General features: G+C 34.0%; 1 protein-coding gene across 1 annotated transcript in view; it reads right to left on the reverse strand.

The window, feature by feature from the left end:
- HCN1 (hyperpolarization activated cyclic nucleotide gated potassium channel 1) overlaps positions 1-15774 on the reverse strand; it is a 346451-nt gene that overhangs the window by 266946 nt on the left and 63731 nt on the right. The window lies entirely within an intron of this gene.

Here is a 15774-nt window from a genome sequence, read left to right on the forward strand (position 1 = left end):
TGTGATCTGTATATATTGAGTATTACAATTTTAATACAGCTTTTTCCTTTCTTAAAATGTGTCTACATATTTTTGGCACCCTCTGTAGATTATGTATCATAGAATTGTACACTTGAAATTTACATAATTTTATTAACTAGTATCATCCTAATATATTTATTATAATAATAATTTAAAAAAACAGTAATTCTCCCATCTGCTTATAGGGGGACAACATATCATTCTCTTTGGAAAACAATTTGGCATCACTTTGTGAAGTTGAAACTGCTCGTATCCTATACTCTGCAATGCTCTTATATATTCTCCCTAGAGAAAATCTTGGAGATGTACACAAGAAGACCATGTAAAACAATATTTGCAAGAACAGCAACAGCAAAACTTGGAGTAACCCAAATATCCCATCGACAGTAGTGTTATAGCTCTGTCATAAAGGCACTGAATGACCGCTCTCCAATCTTCGCATTTTCTTCCCTTTCATGTATTAGATTATGGGGAATAATAACGCTCAGAATATATTAAGTACAGTAGCTCTTTCACAATGAAAGGAGAAGATGAAGAGCTTATAGAAGTCAATGGACTTATTTTAACATAGTCCTTTTGTATCTGTAGTAATTTTGACCATAATGCCTCAAAAAAGAGCTACTGTAGTTACAGCATCATTTCCAGCTGCAGTATCATTGCCGCCCAGATTGTGAGAATGCATTCGGTAACCCATGATGGTATCTGTACCTGTGCCACATTACATACTCGCTCCAGGGGATGCACAGGGGAGGGAGGCAGCCCTTACCCTTCAAGACCCTTTTGTCTAAAAGTAGAGACAGACTTGAAAATAAAATTTAAGTACACTGTCATAGTGTTCTAATATGAAAGAGGAGCAGAGAGGAAGAGCCAACTAATTCTGACAGAGAGGGAGAGTGGAACGTCCCAGGGAGTACCACCAACTTGAAATGCAATGGCTCCTTTGAGAAATGGAGTCATTGTGTGAAGCTAGGATAAAACGACTTTGGCATGAGGTGGAAGCAAAAGTTGCTTTCAGACTAAACTGAGGTCAGATCAAGAAGGATCTTGTAAGGGAAGTGAATAGTTCAGAATTTCATCTGCAGAACACAGGGAGTCATGAAGGAGTTAAGTAAGGAAATGAGAGGATAAAAATTGTTTGTTTTAGAAGGATTTGAAAACAGTACAGAGGATATATTTAAAGGAGCTGTGACTCTCAGATATAAATGTCCTCTCCAATATTTAGTCCCTCTTTTACTTGAACTCTTTTTCTTATAGGTTTTATATTCTGGCAGCAAATAGCACTGAAAATGTAAAAATACAGGACAAGGGAAACTGAATAATTACTTCCCTATGACATTGTCTGTGAACATATAAAACTATGTATCTGTATAACAATGTAACTGTAAATGCAGAAAGAATGGAATCAGAAATTTAAAAATAAAACTTGGTATTGAAATATATTTTTGAATTTTTGAAATGACAAATGAAAGTCCATTTTAATTTTATCCAACTCTTTCAAAAAGATATATGTGTGTGTGTGTGTGTGTGTGTGTGTATTCTATATGTAATATTATATGCAAAGAATATATATATGCACGTGTCTCGTTAGGGAGACCACCTCAGGGAAGATGTAGATGCCTGATCACTGCACTGTACACCTGAAGCTGAAGTCGAACAATAATGAATGTCAACTGCAATTTTATATATATATATATATATATATATATATATATACATAAATATATATATACAAGAAGTGGAGAAGCATTAGGAATAGAGACAGTGGAAATGTAATGGCTGTGTGCGATGTCAAAGGAATAGTGGATGGGGAGACGGGGGTTGACACTGTGTGAGGGATAAATGTCTAACTATTACATTGCTTTATGCACCTGGAACTAATAAAAATAAATAAATAAAAAAATAAACTAAAAAAGGAATATATATATATTTAGTCAGAATATAAAAATATATATTCTGACTCCAAATTTCTTATAATTAAAATTTTTTCTTAAGGCTTTCATATTATTAGATTTAATGATATAACTTTCATTAATTAAAATATTAGCTTGTAGTTTTGTATACCATAACTAGCTTAATATTAGAGGATACTAGATTGAATAGGGAACAACATAAAATATTCTTTAAATTGCACACCTACTTTGTTTTATAATTATCAAATTTATTTTGTTCAGATAAAAGGTATATGTCAGATAAAAGTTACTATAAAATTAAGAATAACAAGCTAATATTCTTTAAGACTATTTTTATCTAGAACAACCTAAAAGAGATGAACGTCTTTCCAAAAAACTGCTTTATTTTAGATTTGTTTAATAATAATAAAATATAACTTGTAATTGATAACTGAAAATACAATGAGCATTTTGAACTATTTTACCTTAAGTTTGTCACTGAAATTTAAGTCCTACCCATTAAATTCCTAATAATATAATAAACATTAATGTGTTTCATTCATTTCAATCTTATTTTTTTAAATGAACAACAGTTTTTCTTAGAATTTATATAACTATTCCAATATGATACCATAGAAGAAATATTCAAATATGATTCTTCCTTTTAAAGATACAGTTAACATATTTGGTAGACTAGGAAGACCATTTTTGTCAAAACTTTTCCATTTTAGTATAAAACATGCAATAAATTGGATAGTCAAGTTTTAGCTGATTAGTGATTATGAAAAAGTAATTATCTATGGGAGAAAGTTCTGAACATAGAGGATTTCAACCTGTAAGGGGAGTTAGACCCTTTTAGGAAGCTGGCAAAAATTATGTACTTGAAGTATTTCCGATAAATATTTATGTTGCCTATACACATGTTTGCAAATAAATTTTTCAGTGTTTATACTTGAAGCCTATTCCCAGATTTAAAATCTTTGACACACGAGGGATAAACTCCATCACACTAATAAGTGTTGTTACTAATCTGATACTTAAACACCATTATGTTACTTCTGATGTCTTAATTTATTTTTCTCAGTCTCCTGCTTCTTACCTAAATAGTGTTTCTATTATCAAGTACTGGATCAAGTCCTAACTCCTCCAAGAAATCATCTTTGACTGTCTGTGACCTCCAATCTTTAATGACATCTGTTATCTCTACCATTCATATACATATACCTTCAATCCTGTAAAAGATACTATTCTAAGTTTCTGACTCAGCTGTAAGCCTTTTGAAGGCAGGCTGTGAGTATTGTAACAATTTCCATTTTCAGGGCTTTAGCTTAAAGGATAACACAGTCATAATTAGAGTCAACATATTTATTAGTATTTACATAATTTTAATTTTCTCATTTTGAAAGATAACTGCATTTTTTAATTTAATCCCAAATATTAGGATGTAATCCAAAATAAATATTTGACTTAAGGGTGTATAATATGCACTCTATTGATTGGTATCAGATCATGTGATTTCATGTGTTTTTATAATTATTTTGGTTTGTGTATATTTGCTCAATCTTCCAATTACATTGATGAAAACTGAAAGCAAAGTGTATGTTCCAAATCCAATGGGCACCAGTTAATAGCTATTTCTCTTGATTATATCACTTTTGCCCCATTCTGTTTTCAAAGGCTACATGAAAATGATCTTGGAAGACAGGTGAACTTAAGTTTATGCATCCAGCATGTTCCAGGAAAACAAAGAGAAATAAAATGTGGAGAGATGCATGTTTTTATTTTATCTTTGATTGGCAGCTATACCTAATGATCATTTTCAAATAGTTAATTATTTAGAAAGACAAATAATGTAGGATAGAGGAATCCATTACTTGATGTAATTTAATTTCAATTTAAAATTCCTCAGGGAAATTAAAAAACAAAAACAAAAACAAAAAAAACTTTTGCTATATCAATAGTCACCACCAAATTATTATGTTTTGTACCCTGTGGTAGAAATGTTCTCTCAACTATGATCCAGTCTTACGGGCCCTCCAAATTCAAGTGTAGAAAAACATGGTTACTGTGATAAAAAGTTGGGCAATGAATTTTTAAATTTAGCTGTTTGGAATCAGGTTTACTCTTGTCAAGTACAGCAAGTAGGGAGAAATGATGTACTAATGACACCCCAGATCCATTTTTTCCCCTATAGCTAAGGCAGTTAGTAGCAATGGGCCTCTGTTGTTCACGTGATAGTTACTCATTACTGATAATCAGGAATCCTCTATTAACCCAAATTGCCATTTTCAAGTGTCTCTCCCTCAGTAATCTTACTTTCCAGATCAAAAGAACCTCTGTATTTTCCTTTCTACCCTAGATAATATATTTCCCTCACTATTTGTGTTATATATAAATATCCATCCATCCACCTATGTCCTGGTTTCTTAGAAAAATTTATCAATCCATCATTTTAATAAAATCAATGATAAATATTCCTGAAAAATACGGATATATATTTGTAATATACATGTTTTAAAACAAACCATGGTTCTTATTTATTTATTTATTTATTTATTTATTTATTTATTTTTCCACTGAGGGCATGCCATGATGTTCATTCACAAGACCTGTCAAACGGGATAAAGAAAAGAGAAAGGAAACTTGAAATACTAGGTCACTTCTCCCTGGTGACAATGGTCAAAGGTTTCAGGTTACCTAAGGGTTTCTTGTTATTGATCAGCCTTTTGAATCTAATCATCTCTCAATTATTTAGGAACTAATTATCCAATCTGGGAATCTTCTCTTCTGATTTCTCCTCTTTGGCTATGTCCTTGAACACTGGGACTTTCAATACTTAAATGAGATAGACAAAAACAGACAAGAAACCAAAGTAGTAAAATTTGGTCCATATCAGCAGTATTGTACAAGAATTTCAGTTGTGGCCATTATTACTTTTCCATATTACACACTCCATATTATCTCACCACACACTCCACCCCCAATAAGTATCTTCACATACAATGTGCAAAAATTCATTAACATCAAGGTATTTGCATTGCTTCTTTCAGTTCTTTTATTCATAATTAACACAGAAATTATTCGTGACCTTTGTGGGAAGTGGTAGTTATCCATGCTATTCTAAAATAGAACCAAAATTACCTTTTAAAATGTCAGTTAACCCTTTTTTTATACAAAAGAATCTTTAAGCTAGAACAAGTTAACAAGTAGGATTTCTGTACTAAAAGTAAATTGGTATAGCCATTAAATGAAACAGTATGGAGATTCCTGAAAATATTAAAAATGGAAATATCCACACAATCCAGAAATTCCACTTCTAGGTATATATCCAAAGGAAACAAAATTACTATGTCAGAGATATTTGCACCCCCATGTATTGCAGTATTATTTACAATAGCCAAGATATGAGAACAACATATGAGCCTGGGTTCCCAGGAGAAGATAGGCCAGGAGGAAGGGCACTCTCCAAGAGAAGAGAGCCCCAGGCAGAGTCATAAGGCAGAACTGAGGGGCAGAAGAACCTCAGCTGGAACCAGTGGAAGGGGTGCCAGAAACCTCCAGAATGTCACATGTTATTAAGGTTGAAGGCAGTGACCAGCAGAAGGAGTTCTCTGGCCCCATGGTTAAGAGACTTGGGGTCAAGCTGCATGACTGTCACCTTGACCTTGGGTGGTTTCCTCTGCAGGAAAGTTAAGCTGATACCATCTCGCAGAGGTTTCATGAGACATTACAAGAGTTGGGTGCTGCTAACTGCAATGTTAATTTTTTGAACAAACGAGATTGCTTTGGGGAGGCTGAGGACTTGAGTCCTATTTGACTTTTCTCCCCACACCTAGGCATCTCTGGGACTACTGGCAGCTGCTTTACAGCAGAGCCAAGAGCTAGCGAGTGAGATTCTCTCTCTCTCTCCTCACCGCACCCTCCCTGGGGTAGCCCCATCTGCACCTTCTCTACCTCTCTCCTCTCACAGCTTTGCCCTAAGTGGTTTGTGGTTTCTACCACGAAGCTCTGACATATACTATATTACACATATATATAAAGTTAAATATATACTATTACACTATAATAGTATATTAACTATATACTATTCAGCCACTATATATATACACATATATATAAACATATAAATAGTATTGCAATGTATATAAATAGTATTATACATAAATAGTATTAAATATATAAATAGTATATATATAGTATTAAATATATACTATTTATATATATAAATAGTATTAAATATATACTATTCAGCCATAAAAAAAAAAGGAAATCCTTCCATTTTCAACAACATGGATGAATCTTGAGGGTATTATGCTAAGTGAAATAAGTCAGACAGAGAAAGATAAATACTGTATAGTCTCACTTGTATGTGGAATCCAAAAACAAAACAAAACAAAACAAAAAATACCTCATTGGAAAAGAGATTAGATTAGTGGTTACCAGAGGTGGGGGTGGGGGGTGGGGGATTGAATAAAATTGGTCAGAAGGTACAGACTTCAGTTATAAGCTACATAAAGCTTATAAGCTACTTGGGGTATAATGTACAACATGATTACTATAGTTAACACTGTCGTATGGCATATTTGAAAGTTGGTAAGAGACTAAATCCTAAAAGTTCTCATTACAAGAAAATAAATTTTTTTCATAATTATAGGAGGAGATAGATAGTAACTAAGTTTATTGTGGTAATCATTTTGTAAAGAAAGGCTTCTTGCAAACAGACTGCAACTTCATAGTCATGCTAATGTTGGCACAGAATGCAACATTTAATTGCAGGACTCCAGAAAAGAGTCAGCTGAAAGCATTCTCAGTGGATCATTCCAGCTTCTTGTCACAATTCTCAGCCAAGGCCCATTGATATAACTTGTTATGTACATAAGGAAAAAAAAAAGAACTATATAAATATGTGTCTCAGTATAATCTAATTTAAAAGCAGCTCTTTTTCTCAAAGTAATCAACTCAATTTAAAGTAAAAGAATGAATGGCTCAGGGTCTACTACTTTCTTATTATCTGTGTCCTGGCTCTTCTCTGATCACATGAATGATGGAGGATGAAAATGATGCATTGGTCTCATTGCTCCCCTCAAGAAATTCTGACTGCATATGATTCTCTATGATGATGACCTATAAAATGGGTTGAAATACAATAGTTTTTCTATTCAACACACTGAAGTTATTTTTCCAAAAACTGATTTGGTAAAACAAACTAAAATTTTTAAAGACATTTTTAAAGTATTATTCCATGTAGTTGTACATACCTATGAAGTATACAAATAATACTGCCTAAAAGATATATTTGGTATATAATGATATATTTTTTTAAAAGATACGATTTTCTCTCCAAAGACTTATATAACTAATATTGGAAGATTGATGTTTCATATATAAATATTACAACTAACAAGAAAGAATAAGCTGTGGGAATAATTCTTCTCAGACAAATCCTCACAAAGCAATGATCAGAGCTACAGGGTACAAGACGTGATATAATACATGAAACACTTATATTTATAAGACTATGCTTATTTGTGTACAGAAACTTTCAGTATATTATTATATATAATGGAAAACCAGGAAACTATGTTAGATAACCAATACGAAGTTAGAGAACAGTTCATGTTATTCTAAGTGTTAAGACTATGCCTAAGTGAATAAAAAATTGAAACAACAAGAATAATAATGATAATAAACACTGATGCCATTTATTAATTTGGGTCCCACGTGCTAGTTTCTATGTTTAACTAGTTTACCACATTTATTCCTCACATTAATCCTGAGTTAATCCTATGAGTAAGATTTTATTGTTTTCATTTTGCAGATAAGCCTTTCTCAAATTTAAAGAACAACTTCAAAATGATATGTTCAATAATGTTGGAAATACGCCACAAAATTCAAATCTTTTACCTTAATAAAACCATGATCTTTATTGTACATTACACTGGAAATCCAGGAAAGGCAGACACAGAAGTTAGTGAGAAGACAAATTGGAAAAGAAGAAATAAAACTATCATTAGTTGCAGATGATATGATACTATATATAGAGAACCCAAAAGACTCCACCAAAAACTGTTAGAACTGATAAATGAATTCAGTTAAAGTAGCAGGATACAAAATTAATATTCAGACATTGGTTGCATTTTTATACATCAATAATGAACTGTCAGAGATAGAAATTTTTTTTAAAAATCCCGTTTACAATTGAATCAAGAAAAAATTAGATACCTAGGAATAAATTTAAACAGGGAGGTAAAAGAAACCTGTACTCAGAAAACTACAAGAAATTAAAGATACAAATAAATGGAAGCATATACTATGCTCATGGATAGAAAGAATAACATCGTTAAAATATCCATACTACCCAAACCAATCTATATATTCAATGCTATCGCTATCAAAATACCAATGACATTTTTCACAGAACTAGAACAAATAATTCTAAAATTTATATGGATCCACAAAAGACCGCAAATAGCCACAGCAATCTTGAGAAAGAACAAAATTGGAGGTATCATACTGCCTGATATCAAAATATATTACATGGCTATCGTATTCAAAACAGCATGATACTGGCATTATAATAGACACATAGATTAATGGAAAAGAGTATAGAGTGCATAAATAAACCCATTAGCTTTATGGTCATTCAATCTATGACAAAGGAGGTATAGGAGCAGGCGCTGAAGGAAGAGACAGGGAGGCATTCTTCCTGCTAAGAGGATGGAATAAGCAGAAGCATAAAGGCACTAAGAAACAGACAGCCTATACCTGAACCACAAATATTTGGTGACTATAAAAATACAGTGGTTCAGAACACTTTGTATGATATTCTAAAAAACTGGATTTATTTCAGTAAATAATGGGGACTCATATGACAATATTTAAGCAGAGAAGTACCATGGCAAAGTTTTTGCTTGAGCAATGAGAAGAATGGATTTGGAGGTAAAGGGGATGGAGGCCACAAAAACAAGACCAGGTAGGGAACAGATGCAGTTCCCCACTGAAAGGCAATTAATTTCTGAGCTAGCAAAAGATCAGAGGGAAAGGAAAGGAAAAAAAACATTGATTATATTTACAAAGTAAAACCAACAGGACTTAGCCATTGATTGGATGGGTAAGCTGATGGACAGTCTAACTAAAATGACTGGGTGGGTGGTGCTGTTAAGATATATACAAAAGAGAAGGATCCTCTTATAGGGTACGTGAAGAATGCACCTTTTGACATATCGAATTTGAAGTACCACGCAGATTTTCAAGTAGAAAGATTCAGCAAGGAATTGGACATATAAGTCTGAAACTCTGAAAAGTTGATTTAGAGTTCAATTTTGGGAGTCATAATTTAAGTAGTTGTGAAATCTTATTCCTTGCTGATATTTGCTTTAAAAATTATTTTAACCTTTAATTGGTAGAAAAAGTGGTAGAAAAACTGGGGAATCTATAATCAGTCATATTAAAGTCTTTGAATGACAAAAGTAATTTTAAAAGGTGGAAATCAAGCCTTCGAAGAAGTGTTTTCATACACAGATACTAACCTGGATTAAAATTGCCCCAATTTTCTGTCTGCTAAGAGGGCCCAGAAGCAGTGACATCTTGGTAGCAATAAGCACATCTGGTGCTCAGATCTTAATTTCTAAATACCACTCCAATAAGGATAGCTAGGCCTCCCTAGAGAAACCACAGAGTCAAGCGCTAGAGAAGAGTAACGGTAATGAATCTGGAGCACCATGCAGTGCCAGAAAGTGATGCTGGAAAAAAAGAGGTCACAGGAGCCAACCTAAAAGAGTTGACTATGGCTGGAACAAACTGAACAACAAAATAAATAAGAATAGTGTTGGATTAAAATCCAAAGACTGAAATAAATATTCATGAGTCCATACTGATGAAAACAAATAAATAAGGCAAGGAAAAGGGCAAAATCTTCCTTACAGAAGAATCTCCAATAATAAATGTACAAGAAGTGAGAACAATAGAAAAATCACCCCTAGAATACCACAGTAATATTTGCAGCAGCCAAGCTCTACTGAAGACGGGTAAAATGAGCGAACCAAACTCTAAGGGTAAACAGGATATCACACAACCTGAAAGTATCTCCTCAGAAACACTTACTAATGAACGTAATTTTAACTCAGGTCCACAGATGTTCCTGATGCTCCTCCCTCTGGGTGGTAGAGATTATGTCCTGCCTCTTGAGTATAGACTGCACTTAGTGGCCTGCTTCTAATGGATAGAGTATGCAAAAGGGAAAATACTGACTTTACAGGTTTACAGGGGAGAAATCTGGCCAACACCACCTTAATCAAGTGATCAAGGTCAACGTCACCCATGACAAGTCATGTTGATGTAACATACCTAATAAGATGTGATGAAAAGAACACGTTGGCAATAGTCTTCCTTTAAAAAGCCATAATTCAAGTCTAATAATGAGAAAACCTCAGGAAAAAAATTCTACAAAATATCTGACCAGTACTCGTCAAATGTCACAGTCATGAAAAACAAGAAAAGACTGAAGAACATCACATATCTCTACGCAAACATGACGATTAAATGTGATGTAGTATCCTGAAATGTTAGAATACGAAAAACTGGTGAAATCTAAATAAAGTCTGTAGTTTACTTAATAATATCGTACCAATGTGCAATGTACTAAAACTAATTTCTTACTTTTGATAAGTGTACCATAGTTATGTAAAATGTTAACATTAGGGGAATCTGGGTGAAAGGTATACGGGAGCTGTATCTACTATCTTTACAACTCCTCTGTAAACTGAAAATTCTTTCAAAATAAAAGGTTACAAAAATACCACACTGATATCAGAAGACAACTATGGCGAACATTAAGAGACTAAATTATGTGGGAAAATCAAACAAAACATGCTTGCATGATTATTATATGAAGCTCAATTCTCTGCTAAGTAAATCACAGGTTTGCAGTGAAAAGAGGGTGATGATCAGAAACACAAATCCACACAATAGATTACCAAGCAAATTTTAGCAAATTTCCAGAAGCCCAATCCTCACTTAAAAGCATAGTTAAGAGAAAAATCATTCATTTCATTCAAATATTCCCCCCATAGTACTGCTCTCTCACAGGTATCCTTGTAGTTTCTTTACCTGACACATCTACAGCACCTCAGGAAATGAAGCAAATGAAGGCCATGTAATGACCCAGTCTTTCAAGTTATTATTTATTGAGCATGTTTTATGTGCCAAGCATTATTCTAGGAGACTGTAACACACTGATGTTATTTAAAGTTGAAGTAGACAAGAGACCGCCTAATACAATCCCTGATTATTCAGATGAGAAAACTGAAGTGTCAGAGTTTAAATTACTTAACCAAGTTCAGATAGTAAGTTAATGACAGAAGTAGAGTAAAAATTAGTCTCTATTTCAGCAACTTTCTTCGCAACTCAAACACTGATCCTGAGTTGAGCATAGACTGGGAGAGGTATAAAATGAGTTCGTTTCCTTTGTAACTGGGAAAAAAATTCTCCAAACATTAAGCGTTATTTGAGATCATCATAATTATTTATTCAAAGACATCTTACTTCTAGCAAACTTTATTCCAAGAACTTGAAACTCACACTGTTTAATTATCAGAAAATCCTTGTTAGATAAATCTCATAATTGTTCTACTTTTTATTCCCCAGACGTAGAAACTCAGGCTTGGAAAGGTTAATGCCTTCCTGAGCTCATTTAACGAGATAGTGACAAAGCTGAAAATAGAAGTCCCAGTTCCTCTTGTTTGCTTTATTTCACCTCATGTTATCATACTGAGTTAGATTTTATTTTCCTGCAGTACTCTCACTGTCAGGGAAAGGTGTTCTGAATCACTGGGAAGCATGGGAGATGGAGATGCCAATGGAGAATTATGATTACATACTTATGCAACTCACAACATGTACGTGATCAAACATTTTTCCTATGATGATCAGTTTTCTTCATTTTTCTGAGCTGGAGTTTCCTCACCTGTTGAAGAAATAAATAATACCTACCTTTGTATTTATTGTGTGGATTGTTTGATATAATGCATGTGATGTGCGAGCCCAATATCTGTATATTCTAAATTAATTCTTTCCTCGATTTCCCCATCAATTTTGGCCTCAGAAATCAAATTTAAAAGATGAGATAATTGAGCAAGACTTACTTGTAGAGCTAGGTCAATATGAAAACAATAAAGGGGGATGTTAAATATTTGATAAGTGAAGTTTTCTGGAAACATTTTGAATATCATGTAAGTGCAGATGATGGGCCCATAAAACATAATGTATCAAACAACCTATTTCTTTGATTTGATCTACACGAGTGAAAATATATAATTTGGGACAATATAAGTGGAATTTTTCTAAACAAGTTAACCTAATATAAATACTTGAACATTAATATTTGAATAAACTAAGCAGAAAAAAAATGTTTCTTTTACCAGTTAATATAAAATTTACTAATTAGGACTAATTGTATAATACCAGTAGAGTATAATAAAATCAATTATGTTTCTTATTTTAAAGTACATGGAACAAAGTATTTTAGAAACTTTACATGGGTTGACTTATTTTTCTTAACATTTATTCATCTAAGTATTTCCAAAAAGGACTTATAAGCCATTTTCTTAAGTAGGTTAATCATCCCCCTTGCAACTTTTAAACAATGACTTTATCTGGAAATCCAGTTTTCCATGGTTAATAGAGAGGAAATTAAAATGATTTCTCATTAATTTCAAAACTTCCAAGTTTTTAGTTGTATTTTTCATTTTAACCATACTACCTCTGGACAAATTGTGTGACAATTTTAAATTGATCTAAAATTTCTAAAAAAAGAAAAAAGAAAATAATTAAGCAAATAATAACCAAGTGAAAGAAATTAAAAATATATATATTTTTCAGTGAGTGCTATGGGTCAGTCTGTGATAGAATGGTTCAAAATTTATTAGTGGCCATGATGAAAACTGAAAGATACTAATCATCTTTTTTATCTTAAGAATTCACCATTAAAATCTAGCTGTGTCCATATTTAGGCACTCATATTTTCCTAATTTTAAAAATGCACCTGTAGCAGAATTTTTTCTCTAAAAGGACAGAGCCAGCTGGAGAGAGAGACAATTAGGCCTGATTGGATGATTCGGCAATAAAAATAGGAAGTTAGCTGGATGAGAAAGAATGAGCTACAAAGAACTAGATTGTCAGGAGAGGGCTTTTTGAAAGAATAAGAAACTGAAAATAAGAACACTAACACAAACAAGAGGTTAAACTTTTAAGCTAATGGCAAGCCCATTCCTGAAACTGGAAAGAGCAGACAAAAGAACATTTATTCACTGTTAAATTGCATCTGAGGTTATACCGTTCCTGGTATCTACTATGCTTAAATAAGTTGTCAATATAACAATAATAATAATAATACCAAAGCAGGAGTCAAAGGTCATCTAACCTTTCTTCTTGCTCCTTCCAGGGATAAGTATCTAGTCTTCTTGCGAGGAATATAGTCCCTTCCTCTTCTTCTTGCTAACTTCTCATCACTCAAAACGCTATTAACTTCATGATTACCTATTCAGGGAAAGCTTACTTTACCCTTCAGACTGGGTCAGTCTCCTCTCATATCACTTTTTTTTTTTTTAGTTTTTATAGTTTTATTTTTTATTAAATTATTGTTGATATTCATTATTGTCATATCACTTTTTAAATGTCATTTTCCCCTTCAGAGTACATAGCCCAAGATGGTATGTATTTCATTTCCATATTTTTAACCTGTATGTCCCATGCTACTGTAAGATCCATCAGAGATCAGAGATCCTGTGTCTGTCTCCTTGACTACAGCAAACCCCGAGTGGGTACTCAGTAAATATTCATTGTTGAATGAATGAGTCCTGAATGGAGAATAATGAGGCTGAGAGGCAACCTTGCCTGCCACTGATTAGTTCCATTAATTTGGACAAAATCACTTTGTGTCTCAGTTTTCCCTAAGATCAGCTTTATCTCTAAAATTCTAAGCTTTAATAAATAAGTTATATAATACCCTTCTCTTGACACAGACATGAAATCCCCAAGAAACTTTAATCTTAAGTACTATAATATTATTAACCCACATTCATTTCCTTCCCATCCTGTGGAACTTGGTAAAGGTAGTTCTTCTTTGCAGGTGGGAGAAACCTCTCCGGTTACTGAAGTAAAGAATCCATCCTATTCTAACTCTAAAGAGTGATGAGACAATTTAATCATTCATTCAACACATAATGAATATAAATCTACTAAATTCTAGAAATTGTTCTAGGTGAAAAGGACAAAATAAGTAAAACAAAGTCTCATTTCTCATACAGCTTTCATTCTTGGGTGAGTGGGCCAAACAAATATATAATATATGAAATTGTGATAAGCGCTATGGGGAAAAACTAAAACAGAGCAGTACAAATTGTAAATAGTGGAGAAGATTGCTATTTTATACTGGGAAGTGGAGAAAGATCTTACCCATAACTTGGCCTTTGAGTAGTGATCTGAAAGAAGTGGAAGATGAGAAAATATTTAGTGAAAGAACATTGTAGACAAAGGAAAGAGTTGTGCAAAGGCCATGAGTCACGGGCATTTTTGGTAAAGTTCTAGGTACAGCAGGGAGACAGCATGGCTAGAGAGAAGTAAAAAAGGATCGTGCAAGAGAAGACCAAAAAAACAGAGGTAGTTAGGGAGTCAGAAAATGGAGGACCTTAAGGGCCTGGTCATGGGATTGAAAGCCATTGCATGGTTTGGAGTCATGAAGCGACATGCTTTGACTTAGATTTTCAAAGGCATGCTCTGGCAGCTACATGAAAAACAAACCCGAAGGGTACAGGGTAGAAGTAAAGAAATCATTTAGGAGGTGTTACGATAACCCAGGTGGGATGTGATGATAGCTTGGAAAACATGGTAAAAGTGGAACTGATTAGAAATGATCAGATTCCAGATCTATTTTGAAATAGAGCCAATGGATCGGATATGGAGACAGTGGGAAAGAGTAGTGGAGCAGTCAGTGAGCTAGAGGGAGGGGGATGCGCTGTCACTGGCACTGAGGATAAACACACCTCTCATTTGCAATCCCTGAGGCTGAGCAGGAAAAAACAGAAAAGTCACACTTGCATGGGATGCAGAGGAAACATCCTCAAGTGAGAACTTGGTTTCATTTTTTTTTTTGGGGGGGTGGGGAATATGAATGGAATGTTTAAAGAAGAATTGGAGGTCATAGGCATATTGTCGATAAGACCTATAGCTTCAGAAGGCCCCGTGAGAAGTGTAGGGGGTGGGGGGTGGATGGGAGGTGAGAGGAAGTCAGAATAGTGGATATATGGAACCATCTGGGAGCGGGAAACACATTGTTGTCTGAGGCTCGCATTTACAGAGGCAAACTAAGAGGCAGGGGATACTGCGGGATGATGTGTCAGGCAGTGTGACCGTGAGGTTATGAGTCAGCTCTGCAGGAAGGAGGACACTTCTTGCCAGAAACCCATGGTGCTCTGAGATGATGAGGGTGCACATGTTCTCTCTCCTCTCTGCCCTCAGGTTCCTGGCCAAAATATCATCCTTGGCTTTCCTCATGGAAATGCTTCATCTAATTGAGGCCCTGGTTTACTCGTACATGTTAGTATTAGATAAGCACTTATCTGCATGTTCAGTTAGTGAGGATTTACCTTCTCCTACAGCAAGTGCAAGTAAAACGTAGGCCACCCCAGTTCCTCCAGGCTTGCGTTTAGCCTAAAGTTTCATAACATCTCACACCACTACCCTTTGCAAACTTACTTAATTCATGATACTTCTGTCCGTAATTAGATATGAAATGGAAAGAAATACAGAGCTCTAGTTAAATTGTTTTACCTCTAAAATCAGAGAATGCAAAACACTCTCAGCTTGG

Source organism: Rhinolophus ferrumequinum, chromosome 7 (genome assembly GCF_004115265.2).
Source record: "Rhinolophus ferrumequinum isolate MPI-CBG mRhiFer1 chromosome 7, mRhiFer1_v1.p, whole genome shotgun sequence".
Taxonomy (NCBI): domain Eukaryota; kingdom Metazoa; phylum Chordata; class Mammalia; order Chiroptera; family Rhinolophidae; genus Rhinolophus; species Rhinolophus ferrumequinum.